Genomic DNA, 13,541 nt, shown 5'->3' on the forward strand with positions numbered 1-13,541 from the left:
GATCATGAAGTCCTTTCCTTCTAGGATTAGAACTCTTTCCTTTTGGATACCTTCTAGAGTTCTCTTCCTTATTGGAATCCTTCGATCAGGGCTAAACATGTGATGCAAGAATTCTTCTTATGCATGTTCACGTGGAGATCAAGTAAGGCCACATCAACCCTAATTATATAGCGTGAATTCTTATTTAAGGTTTCTTGGAAATAATCCCGGAAGGATGATCCCTGCATCATATTCATTCGTCCACTGTGGATTCGTCCTCCTTGGCCATGTAAGTATGGACTGTCATCCTTATGTCGTCATATCAACCAGGTAGATCCGTCATGCTCACTTTTATTCCCCTTCAAAGGAAGACCTTTATAAAGTTTATATTCTAAGTGAAGTAGTTGATGATTAGTCAAGACATCTATGGGTTAAGTTGCGCAAGACAACAAGAGTGAATTAAACAAATTCTCATTATATTGTCTTCACATTTTACATTAGCGAACATAACAGATAGATTGATGGAGATACATATTTACTTCATCCCATTGATGTTGTGTGCAATCTTTGTTCATGGGCAGCTCCAACAAGGTTAGCAAATTCTCTCAACTTAAAATTGATTATGGTTATGTTTGTTTGTTTTTTTTTTTTTAATAAGTATGGTTATGTTTGTTAAATGCATTATATGTGTTTTTTTTTTCTATTTATTTTATTTTATAAGTAGAATGATTATCTTAGACAAATAGTCACTTTCTTCCTAATTTTGATTGCCTAACTTTTTAGGATTTTCATTTATAATACTAATAAAATGGGAAAAACCTATAAAATTTTATGGAAATTAACTTAACCTTCCCCTAGGATTTTGAGATAAGAAAAAAAACCAAAAAAGAAAAAGAAAAAGAAAAAAGAAATCAATTGATACAAAGAACCAAATAAAATACAAATCTGGCCCATTCTTGGTTCTATAATCTTATAATCTTTCCAAATCCAACCACCAAAAATTTATAACAAATTCCCACAGATCTGACTCCATAAAAAAGGCTCCAAAAAAATAAAAAACAACCAAATCAGCAATATGAGGGAAAATAATCTTTCTAAATTAAGATTCCTTTTCTATGTAAATCATAATTAAGCACTACAAAATACAAATTATATATAAATACATAAACTCATCTTTTATGAATTATTTTGAACTACAAAAACTTGAATTTAAATAATTGATTGATTACATGATTAATGATCTTTGACCACCTTGAAATTTTGCAAGTATGGAGAGTATATGATTATAATTTAATTCAACGGTTGATTAGTCAAAATGTTCATCCAATAATAAGTTATTAAGTAATATAATATTGGTTAAAATTATACCTAGTATAACTTGAACCCAACCTCTATATATATATATATATATATATATATATATATATATATATATATATATATATATATATATATGATGCTACGGAAGCCTAAAGAAAGCACATACAATGCTTTCTTGATGGAATAGAAACGAAGCTGTTAGTTCCTAGTAGTAAACCTCGAATCCTTGAGGGGGTTTTCCAGAATCCACGAGAGGTTTTCTTGAATTCACAAGGAAAAAAAAATTGGAATCCACCAAAGAAATAATTTGACAAAAGTCCGTGTTTATTGATAATAGTCTGATTTGCCTCTGACAGTTACAAAACATATAAATATTGAGAAAAACGTCTAAAACCCTAATTCGCACTAATTACACGATTAGGTGACAATATACCAAAATTTGCCAAGAATGACAAAATTGAGTTAAATGCAGAATCATAAACTACTGATCTTAAGAGTCATTCCAAAATAGGCTGGACTTTATTATGACTTTTAAACTAAAAGTTATTAAGGAAAAACAAATATTACTATAAATAGCAAAAACACTATTTTCTGGACCTTAATGAACAAATTCGCCTAAATTTTGGTGACGATCATGTCATGAATCTGGATCAGAACACCTTTTCCCTTTAACCTGCCAAATTTCATGCAATTCCAACACCATCACCCTAATGACCTCTATTGGTACCTCTTTTGATATTGCATTGTGGCTTCTTGCACCCCTACTGCTCTAAGAAGACATGTGTTGTCTGTTCTACATCAATACACACACACACTAGCCTCATCACACACGTGAAACATGCGCTTCGTGTGTGTAATGAGGTTTTTTTTTTTTGGATTTAGTTTCATAATTTTCTATTCATCTCAATTTGAGATGTTTCTCTCTTCTATCCAATTAAACCACACACATAGTAATTTTTATTATGGACATAGAAGATACATTCATTAAAATGAAAGAAGAGGCAGTACAAATAGATGTGAAGAGAAAGAAATTCAAACACCAACATAAATAAATCATTAAAAAGAAAAAAATGAGTACATTAAAAATCACCTTTTTTTAATAATTCAAAAATAAAGAAGAAGGTATTTGAAAAAATAAAAACAAAAACTAAAAAAGAAAAAAGAAAAAAAAGTGAGATTAGAATTTATAAGAAAAGAAATCGAAAAAAGAAGAAGAGAGAAACGAGTAAGTCTTGATAAATGGGAAAAATGGGGAAGAAAAAAAAAATAAAAAGTTGGGGTTAGTGGTCCTATTTTATAGCAAAAAAATAAAACTTATATTTTTATTTTTTATTTTGAGAATCTAATTTATAAGTAGATAAAGCAATTTAAAAATCAATAGAAGAGTGACCCTATTTTTTAGACAATATTTTAGTAGGAGTTATAATTGTATTTTTACCGAATTGTTATTTAGTTTTATCTTTACTTAAATATAAGGATGTAGAGGCATTTTTTAATAAAAAAAAATGAAGATACCAAATAAGAGAAACTCCTTAAATTGTAATACAGATATAAGAAGAAAAAAAAAAAAAAAAAATCTGATAAAAGAATTCCCTCCATAGTCTCCACGCTGCAACGCCTCTAAACATGAGTGTTTGAATTGATAGATTAGTGGTTTAGATTTTCATAAAGTTGATATAGTTTCTTATCATATTGTCGTTTATTTCTTTTTGTTTAGGCTTCATAAGCATTGATTGTGGCAATTCCAAGAATTCGACATATCTAGACATTGATACTGGCATTTCCTATGCTCCTGATGAAGCTTATATAGACAGTGGGATTAACAAGAACATCTCTTCTGAGTATATGTATCCAAACATTCTCGACCTGCCTTACCCACTTTCTGATCTTAGAAGTTTTCCTCTTGGAAACAAAAATTGTTACACCTTAAACCCCACCGCTGGAAAAGGCAATTTATACTATGATGGACTAAACAAGTTACCCGAATTTGACATCTATTTTGATGTCAATCTTTGGACCTCGCTAAAATTTAGAGAAGCTTCTGAGCCTGTTATACCTGAGATTATTGGTTATGCACAATCAGACAACATTCACATTTGTCTCGTGAACAAAGGCTTGGGAACTCCTTTTATTTCAGCCTTGGAGCTTAGACCTCTAAATAATTCAATTTATGATACCGAGTTTGGGACATCTGCTTCATTAGTACTCTTCCAAAGACTGGATGTTGGATCAACCAATGGAAGTGGAAGATATAAAGATGACATTTACGATCGCCTTCGGTCCTCCTGCTTGCTCCCTACTTGGGATTCAATCAACACTTCAATAGCGATAAATAATAATGATAATGGCTATCAAGCACCACAGGCAGTGATGATCCTAACTCTCAGTTTTATGTTTACTTGTACCTTGCTGAAGTGGAGAAGCTTGAGAAGAACCAGTCGAGGAAGTTCAATATATCTTGGAATGATCCACCGTTGTCTACACCTTTTAGTCCTCGTTACTTATATGCAACCACAATATCTAGTCCAAGAGTCTTGGTGGGAAAAGAGCACTGGATTTCTATATACAAAACGGAGGATTCAGCCCTTCCACCTATCCTTAATGCTGTTGAGATTTACTTGGTTAAAGAGCTGGATGAATCGCCAACATTCAGTGAAGATGGTAAGCTTTCTTGTATTATTATTATTATTATTAACTGCAATGCTAGAGTTCAATGCTCGAATTTGAATGATATTATGGGTGTTTTTGGTGAAGCAACTCTGAGGAATATTGGATTTAATAAAGAGTTTAATATACAATTTGATAAAATATTAATTTACTAAATACAGTCGATGCTGTCATGAATGTCAAAAAGACGTATAAGATAAGCAAAAACTGGGTGGGTGATCCCTGCGGGCCAAAGAATTACTCTTGGGAAGGTCTAACATGCCAATACAATGGTTCAGTTTCTCCTCGGATAATCTCAATGTTAGTCATTCTCGTCTGAACAATATTGATACTACATCTCTGATTGAAAATGTCATTATTTAGGAGTTGCTTTCTACCTTGACTAGGAACCTGACCTCATGTGGTTTGACTGGGACGATTGCAGCTTCCTTTTGCAAATCTCTCATTACTGGAATCCTTATAAGTACACATCCAAGATGTTTTGTTGCGTGACTGTTGTGCTAGCCCTAACTTGATGAAAATAAGGATTAACCCTTTCAAGATTTAGCATTTCGTTCAACAACTTGCGACATCTAATAAGGCAAATACTTTTGTCTCAGGGATTTATCATACAACAGCTTAACTGGACCAGTGCCTGAAATTTTGGAAGAACTCAAATATTTGAAGTTCCTGTAAGATCTGGAGCATTGGAATTATAATTTTAATACAATTAAGAACACATATCTTTAACAGAAATCATATTACTGACTTGTAGGAATTTGAAAAACAACCAATTATCAGGTTCTGTTCCTATGGCTCTTATAGAAAGATCAGAGGCTGGGTTACTGACATTGAGCTTTGCCTTCCTCTTAGATTCTCAGATGCTAATATGGCAGAAAAGGCCTATATATATATATATATTTTTTTTTATCTCTTTTCATGTTTTGCAAATTCTTGTTTTGAGTAGATAATATCATAATAGAAGTGGTTCATGTTCTAGGATTTCATGAATTACAGTTATGCACTAATATGATACATGAAAATATGGTTTAATTGTCTATTTCCCTGCTTCCAGTGTGGATGACCAAAATGTTTGTAGTTCAAGTTCATGCAAAAACAGGAAAACAAATTATGTTCCAATACTAGCACCAACAATGTCAGCATTGGTCCTCTTCATTGCTTTGCTTGTCATTTGGAAACTGGGAAGAAGAAGAAAATCGGGTAATTTGACTAGTTTTATCATTATGATTATGTGCGTTGTATGCTCCCAACATACAAGAATTAGTATAAAATACTTCAACAGGAAATCATGCTCATCTAGAGGTGCAAAAAAGTGAAAAATGATGTAAAATGACATGCAGAAGAAATAATAAAAGAGGGGGAAAATAATAACAAATGTAAATTGACAGTGTCTTGAAAAAATATTTTAGGATCCATAGGACCATTACTACGGGATAACATTAAGAAAAATAATATTTGAAAGAAATTATACAAAGGAATATATGGATCAGAAGGTAATATATTTTAGAATGTAGTATATGCGGCAATCTTCTGCTCTACAACATAAAGATTCAAAGGTTCTGTCTAAAGTATGTTTTTGTGTAAACTTCAGCTAAAGAGTTGGTTGTCTCCAGCAAAAAACATAGCATAGTGTCAAGAAGAGGCAATTTACTTATGCTGAGGTTTTAAAGATTACAAACAACTTCCATACTGTCATTGGGAAGGGAGGATTTGGGACTGTGTACCATGGCCAAATGGCTGATGGCACCCATGTTGCAGTTAAGATGCTCTCCGCATCATCATCTCAAGGGCCTAAGGAATTCCAAACTGAGGTTTGTACCATTGATTCAATAAAATTTCTTTATACGTTATAAAGTTTAAAATAAAAATGTGATGGCATGGATGAACAACTTTTACTCTCTATTTTGTCACTAGTGAATATATTCATGCTAAGTAACTGCTTTAACCATTGATTATAGACTTAAGTGGTTGCTGGTGTATTTGCAGGCTGAGCTCTTAATGACGGTTTACCATAGGAACTTGGTATCTTTTGTTGGATACTGTGATGATGGTGACAACATGGCACTAATTTCTGAATATATGGCTAATGGCAACCTAAAAGATTATCTTTCAGGTACTTCCATGTTTAGTATCACTATCTGAATGAAGAATGACGAATAACCGATTACAATGCTTATTCTATGCATTGTCCCAGTCTTTATTAAACAATCAATTCTGCTATTTTTAGATTCCCTATCTTCCTGTAAGTAATTTTTTTTTTTTGTTCTCTTTTATGTTGTATGTACATTTTCTTTCTGGCTACTTCATTTTTCTAATGACGTAGTCTTCTCTTAATACAAGTTTTCTTCCCTGTCAAATAATAATAATAATAATAATATGTTCAGATCCTTGGGATTAATTATGAGAAATTTTTGTTCATTATTTATGGTTGCAGATACAAGTTCACATACCTTGAGTTGGGAGATGAGACTCCACATTGCAATTGATGCGCCACAAGGTCAGCATCTACATTCTTTTTAGCAAATGTAACATATGAACCACAGCCGACCTCAAAATTTTTGGAACAAAGGCTTGGTTGTTGTTATCCTTGGAACAAAATTTCATTAAGTGCACCAGACCTAGCTGTCTCACATATTATTTACCAATGCTTCTTGAGAAGCCCCCAATCCAACTCCCTCTAGAATCCCTGATAAGCCCCCCGGAACTGGCTTTGCCTGGGTTTCCCTGAGCTGAACCGTATTTAGCGTAAAGAAGCGTAGAGGAGGTAGTTTCCAACAATGAGGCTGTTGGTATGTCTTGTTCTCTTCATTTGATAGGTGAAAGAGAAGAAAAATTCAGTGGTAAGGGATTTAATCTTTCTGAGGATTAAAGGTGGTTCGAAAGCTTGATTTTCCATGGTGGTCTTATTTTGAGCTATTCAAATGGACCAAGTGGTTGTGGGAAAGATGACATTCCAAGGTATGTCCAGGTGGGGTGGCAAGAGCTTTTGTGTGAGGAGGAAGACATACACTTAGTCCACTCCTCATTGGGATGATTGTGGAAGCCGCGGGGTGTGGGCTGGATGGGTAAGGCCATAAGGGTTAGGTTTAACCAAATGGGGACAAACCCTTAGGGTACGTATAAAGATGTTTCTGGGGCGGTATGGCATAGTGGGCATGTATCATCTGAGAGGATTTGTCTCTTTTTCAGGAGGTCTATTTGTGGGGAGACGATCATGACAAAAAAGCCAAAGGAAGGTGTTGGTTTTGCGAATGGTGGGGATTTTCCAAAACCATTTCTAGTTAGGATTAATGGTGGATGATGGGTAAAATGCCCATTAGGGGATGGGTGCCAAAAGAGACATTCCATTTGTGTGGAGTGGAAGGGTTTGGGGTTTGCTTTTATAGTTTCAAGAAGGCGATTTGGGGGGGGGGGGGGGGGGGGTGAAGGAGATGTTGTCAAGAAGCCAATTTCCATTGGGATCCCGTGTCCCAAACTTTCAGGGAGTGCTCAGTTCTATTACGAGGGCCTTTACCAGTCCAATTATCATACCAAAAGCTAATGGAGGCCCCATTTTTAATAAGCCAACCAGCTCCTTTGTTGCAAATGTCACTAGTTTTGCAAAGACTAGACCAAGTCGAAGATATCCTTTTAGAGGTGCTCTGATCATGAAGATATTTTTTCTATACTTCAGTGCATATGTAAACATTTTCTGCATTATATTTTATTTTTGTCTCAATTTTGCTTCGAAGTCATACTTAAACCTATATAATTTCTTAAAATTGTATTATTGCTTATAGATCTAGTGCCTCATATATAACATTGTGTTAATCGGACCATAATTTGATTCTATGTCTATGTCATCTGTTTCTGATTTGTATTGATACTGCAGGACTAGAGTACTTGCATCATGGATGCAAGCCACCTATAATGCACAGAGATGTAAAGTCAGCCAACATCCTTTTAAGTGAGAGCTTGGATGCTAAGATAGCAGATTTTGGTCTCTCCAAGGTTTTTCCGAGTGATAACCAAAGTCATGTAGTAACTACAGTCATGGGCACTACTGGATATCTTGACCCTGAGTATGTGTTCATCATGTAATTCGTTTAGTTTTTTGCATCATTAAAAGGGGGTTGCACTTGGTTCAAATGATTGCAAAAAAATAATAATAATAACATTAGATTGGTAATTAGAAATGATGAGCAATTCATTTCATTAGTATGCAACAAGTCCTTTTTTTTTTAACTACACTCACCTAAGGCTAGGGATTAGTCTATAAAAGCCACACTCTTTTTTTTTTTTTTTTTTTTTTGATAAAAAAACATATTTTTTAACATTTGACGTGACGTAATTATTATTTTGTCTACTCAAAAGTTGAACGAGAGAAGTGACGTCTTCAGTTTTGGGATTGTTTTGTTAGAGCTAATCACCGACCAACCTGCAATTGTAAAAAACTAGAAGGTTGCCCGCGCATTGCGCGGATAATGCTATAAACTTTTATGTAAAATAGTTTTTGAAATTTTTTTTACATATATTATAGCATAAATGGTGAATACTTTCATTGCTAAAATCACCTACAATTATAGTAGAAACTTCGGAGCATGTAGGCATATTTTGTTGCATACCATTAGTTGATTGTAAACCAATTAATTGCAAGCATACATTATGCATATCAAACTCCTTCAACCTATCCCTTGTCATACGAAATGACTAACTAAGGTGTTGATCTTATGAAGCATCTTCAATAATATTTTAACTATAGCAGTACTAAGGTTGCATAGTGATTCATGTCTAGGCAAAGCAACAAACACACTTTGATATTATCAAGGCTCTTGCAAACAGCCATACATGATACTTGACCAATAAATAAATAAATAAAGTAAGTAGTTTCAATGATGGTTGAGGTAGACATGATTCAACATATTTAACAATTTTTTAACAAAGGTGTACCGGTATAATATATTTAACAATTCTTTAATACCCTTTTGAGTTTATATAGATTCTAGGCTAACCTTCAAATAATGGAGACACCATATCATTTTTTCTACCCACTTAGTTCTTAATTTATACCTTTGCAATTCTATTGTTTCTTTCTTTGTTCTTATTTTTAACAATTGAGTTTCTATCATTTAGTAGGACATAGGATATGTGTAGATTGTGGAGATTATTTTAAAACTTTGCTACCAAATAATACTTAACTCCTCAATAAGTAAAAGAAAATTATTCGCCTAAAAATAATAACAACTTTCTTACCCGTAGCTAATTTAATTTGTTTCACTCATGCCAACTATATAGGCTGCTACATCATACAACCAAATAAAAATTATAAATTTTCTGTCAAGCATTTTATCAAACACTATGGATTCAAAATAAAATATGTAATTACTCTTGAGCTCTTTGCACTTCAAATCCCACAAAAGTTTTGCCTCCATTGGCGCTTTGAATGTGACCCAATCCAAATAGATACATGAGTTTGTGCTCCGACTACATGTGGCATGGAAGAGCTTGATTTATTGATTAAGCTTCTTCCTCCTTGATCTTTCTACCTGCCCTACAAAACCAGATTATTTACTCAATCTGTCTTTGCCTTAGGGTATAAATAGTACCCAATTTTCTTAATCACATCCTCATGTAACACATTTAAATCACTCACCAAAAAACAAATTATAAATTACAAAAATGGGGTGGCTCAGTAAAAATCTTAACCAGTAAACAGTTCAAATGAAAAGAAACAAACCACCATCTAGTTTGATTGTCTAAAACCCATTACCAAACAACAGCAAAGAATGAACAAATTGAGTATTAGTATTTTGTACCTCTTAGGACTTAGATATTGAAGAAGGGTTTGATAAATTAGAAGCCAGTGGCTTTTTCTCCTTGGGTTTAATGACTTTAGTCCTTGGCCAAAATAGGTAAAGTTGAAGCTTCAATCTCCCTGAGTCTGTCTTCCCTCAAACATTGCAAACTGCAAACTCAATATCCCAAATAAAATTTTGAAAAAAAAAATTGAAAGAAAGAAATAAAGAGAGAGAGAGTTGACAATATTTATTTACAAACACTAAGAAATGAGCTTTTGTCCATGAACTCATAGAGGAATCGTTGATCCATCATCAATATATAATTTTCCAAAGAAACAGGTACGTAGTGTGCATTTAATTGAAAGGGGAAGTGAAAGAGTTTCTTGTTTTTGCTTTTGCTAGAAGAAGTGAAGAGTTAAGAGACAGAGAAAGAACTAAAGAGTTAAGATAGAAAATGAGTGAAATTTAAAAAATTTAAAGATGGGTTTGATTTCATCAGAAATTACTTGGAAAGTATAATATTATTGTAAATGTGTAATAGTGCACAGCTTGGTCTCACTTTGCCAGGTGCTTATCCATAGTGTGCATTTAAATTTGAATGGGGAAGTGAATTTTTTTTTTTTGTCCGGAAGAAGTGAAGAGTCTTTTTTTTTTTTTTTTTGGTAATGGAAAGAAGTGAAGAGTTAGGAGAGAGGAAGAAGTGAATTGATTTTTGATGAAGCAATAAGTGCTAAACACAAAAGCTGCATTGTTTTAATTTTTGAGGTTGGAAAAAATCGTTTCATAATAAAGAGAATTGCAAAAAACTCATATAGAGTGCCACATGGCAGAACCTCATGCACTCTCGCATGAGGTCTCTGCTTTTATATATATATTGATGATGAACCAATCCCTCTGGTGCATTGGGTGAGTCCTAAGCTTGAAATGGGGGATATAGAAAGTATTGTTGATAAAAGGTTGCAAGGAGATTTTGATGTGAACTATGTCTAGAAAGCTTTAGAATTAGCAATGACATGCACTACACCCACCTCCAGTCAAAGAGCTACCATGAGTCTTTTATTATCAGAACTAAAAGAATGTTTAGCAATGGAATTATCTCATAGTGAGGAGAAAAATAAGGGTTTAAGGGAGGAGATCAGTAGTAAATCATACAACTCATCTGAAATGACTGGTCCATTTGCAAGGTAGATTTAGATTGTCTAGTTAAGGTAATAAAGCCATGTTGAGGACTTTCAAGTGTGTGACTAGTTTTTGCTTATTCATTTTTGTCAAATAGTCTTAATTTGTAATTGCTAGTTTGGATTATTACTATTATTTTTAATTTTTCTTGGGAAAGTAGTTTCCTAATAACATATCATATATATTAGATATTAAATTTGAAGCACAATAAGAATATTATATATATATATATACACACACACACACACGTTCATTCTCATATAAGTCCTGACCCTAGTTTAAAGGGCTTGGTTAATTAGTTCAAAAAGATTTCATCTTTTAATCCTCTTTGGGCTCTTAGTGGGCCTACCCATGCCTTTATGGGTTTATGGTTTCAAAATGTTTCCAAAGCATGCATGGGTTTACAACTTTTCAATAAAGTCTATCACATACTCATGATCTTGGGCGCCCAATCCTACTTGACTCGTATGTTGACTTCCACTCATTGTATTCCAAATTCTAATTCCATTAAAGAGTTTTGTAATAGGCTATTCTATACGCGTGCGCGCGTGCGCACACACACACTAAGCCACACACACACTAAGCCTATCTTAACATTCATCTAACACTCAACATGGCATATCATTCAAGGTATAATTAGCAATTATCAAAGCAAATCAATCATGTAATTAAAATAAAGATTTATCAATTTTTTGGGTCAATATGCGTACGTATGAAGAAGGTTGCGTATGCACCTTCAACCATGCGCTTGCATATTGATATAGAAACGCAAATCAAGATTTGTTTCTCATGCTGAAACAAATTCACATTTTCATTGATATCAGTTCAGCACATTAAACAATACTAAAGACAAATCAAATCAAATATAAACAAATAAAAATATATCATGCATAGAATCTCATATTATTCAAGAACAACACAAGAACAAACAAAGCATGTTCATATTCATATATCTAATCATGCTCGTTCAACTCTTAACTTAGAATAAAACACAAAACATCAAATCAACATAAACAAATCAAATCATATTCCTAACAAAGGATATTATTGAAGAACATAATCAAGACAATAGAACACAAAATTCAATCATATTCAAGCAATAGAAAAACCATGGATGAGAGACTCACTTTGCTTGAAAATTAGAGATTTGAATCTTTATAATTGGCCCCTCAGTGCCTACACAACAATACTGAATGAAATCCAAAGGGGAATAGAAGATTTTAATAGTGCTTAGTTATTACAAATTAAAATAAAAATCATTCTTGAAAAGGTTTTCATTCAATGATAGTAAAACTTAGTTTTTGCTTGTGTGTGTGTTTTCTCAACAAAAAAAAAAAAAAACCCTTTCATCTCGCTTAATTAACCAAAAAGCCCAATCCTTAAATTTTATGAAAAATAAGGGACACTTTACAAAAAAACCCAATACTTATATTTTATGAAAAAGAGAGGTTGTCTCACTGTGTTTGTTCGGACATGCATCACATTTAGGAATTAGGACCATTCTTTCTCATTTTTTACACCTAGGACAGTCTCATTCTTATGCAAATTCATCCACTTCTATTATTAGTTTTGTGACCATGGTCGGTCCATAAAAAATAAAATTATGTTAACTAGATTATATTTTTTACTATTAATTTAACGTGTAACAAAAATAGAAAGAGGAATTTTTACAAAATATAAATACAAGAGCTAATGAATTAAACAAATATAAGAGCCAACAAAATTATTCTACACCATGCAACCATTGCCAACTTTCAATGCATATATATTACAATAAGCACAAAACATATTAATTAAACACTTGAACTATATAAAGGGTTATAAGAGATGATAATGGATTTTTCAGCAATGTACAAAAGTTGAGTATCAAGTAAAAGATACTCAAGCTCTCCCAAATCTCCGCAGGAACTTATGCTTATATGGCGATAGCCAAGAGGATTACCTAGGTCAGATTGTTGTTTTGTAAATATTGGTTTACCAAAGAAACTAAAACCTTCTTCTTTAACTTTTTTAATAATTTCATTTGAGATACCATGGTTAATAACCTTGAAGAATCCAAATTCATATTGCAATTTTGAATATCTTGTAGGTATATGCTACTAATTCACGAATCTTTTTGTAATAGATTGCAAATAATTGACCAAAATAAGTTGGATTAAATTATTGCAATGATATCTTCATTGTAATAGATAGTTACTTAATTTTGTCATTGCAATAGATTATGAAATAATTGATATTGGGTTATTGCAATGATATATTTGTTGCAGTTTCGTGTTTGCGATTGCAATAGATTGCAAAAGAATTAATATCAAATTATTGCAATGATAACTTCGTTGCAATAAACTATTAGTTTAAACTTTTCATTGCAATAGATTACAAAAATAATTTGTATCAATTTATTGCAACGATTTTTTTTATTTTAAGTTATATATTAAAAAATTTATTGCAACTGAAAATTATAATTTATTGCAATTTATTATTGTTCATGCAATAATTTAAAAGTTACTATTACAACAATTTTAATTAACACTTGATGGAATAGATTTTTTTTGGTGTAGTGTGAGTAGGACACTACTACTTAACTAGGTGTCTTCTCCTTGGTCTTTAGGACCTTCTATC

At 32.7% G+C, this 13,541-nt stretch overlaps 1 pseudogene; it reads left to right on the top strand.

The window, feature by feature from the left end:
* The first annotated feature begins 500 nt into the window (after positions 1–500).
* On the top strand, positions 501–10,931 carry LOC142620704 (putative LRR receptor-like serine/threonine-protein kinase At4g29180; annotated as a pseudogene).
* Positions 10,932–13,541: the final 2,610 nt, after the last annotated feature.

The sequence above is a fragment of the Castanea sativa genome, chromosome 12 (genome assembly GCF_040712315.1).
Source record: "Castanea sativa cultivar Marrone di Chiusa Pesio chromosome 12, ASM4071231v1".
Taxonomy (NCBI): domain Eukaryota; kingdom Viridiplantae; phylum Streptophyta; class Magnoliopsida; order Fagales; family Fagaceae; genus Castanea; species Castanea sativa.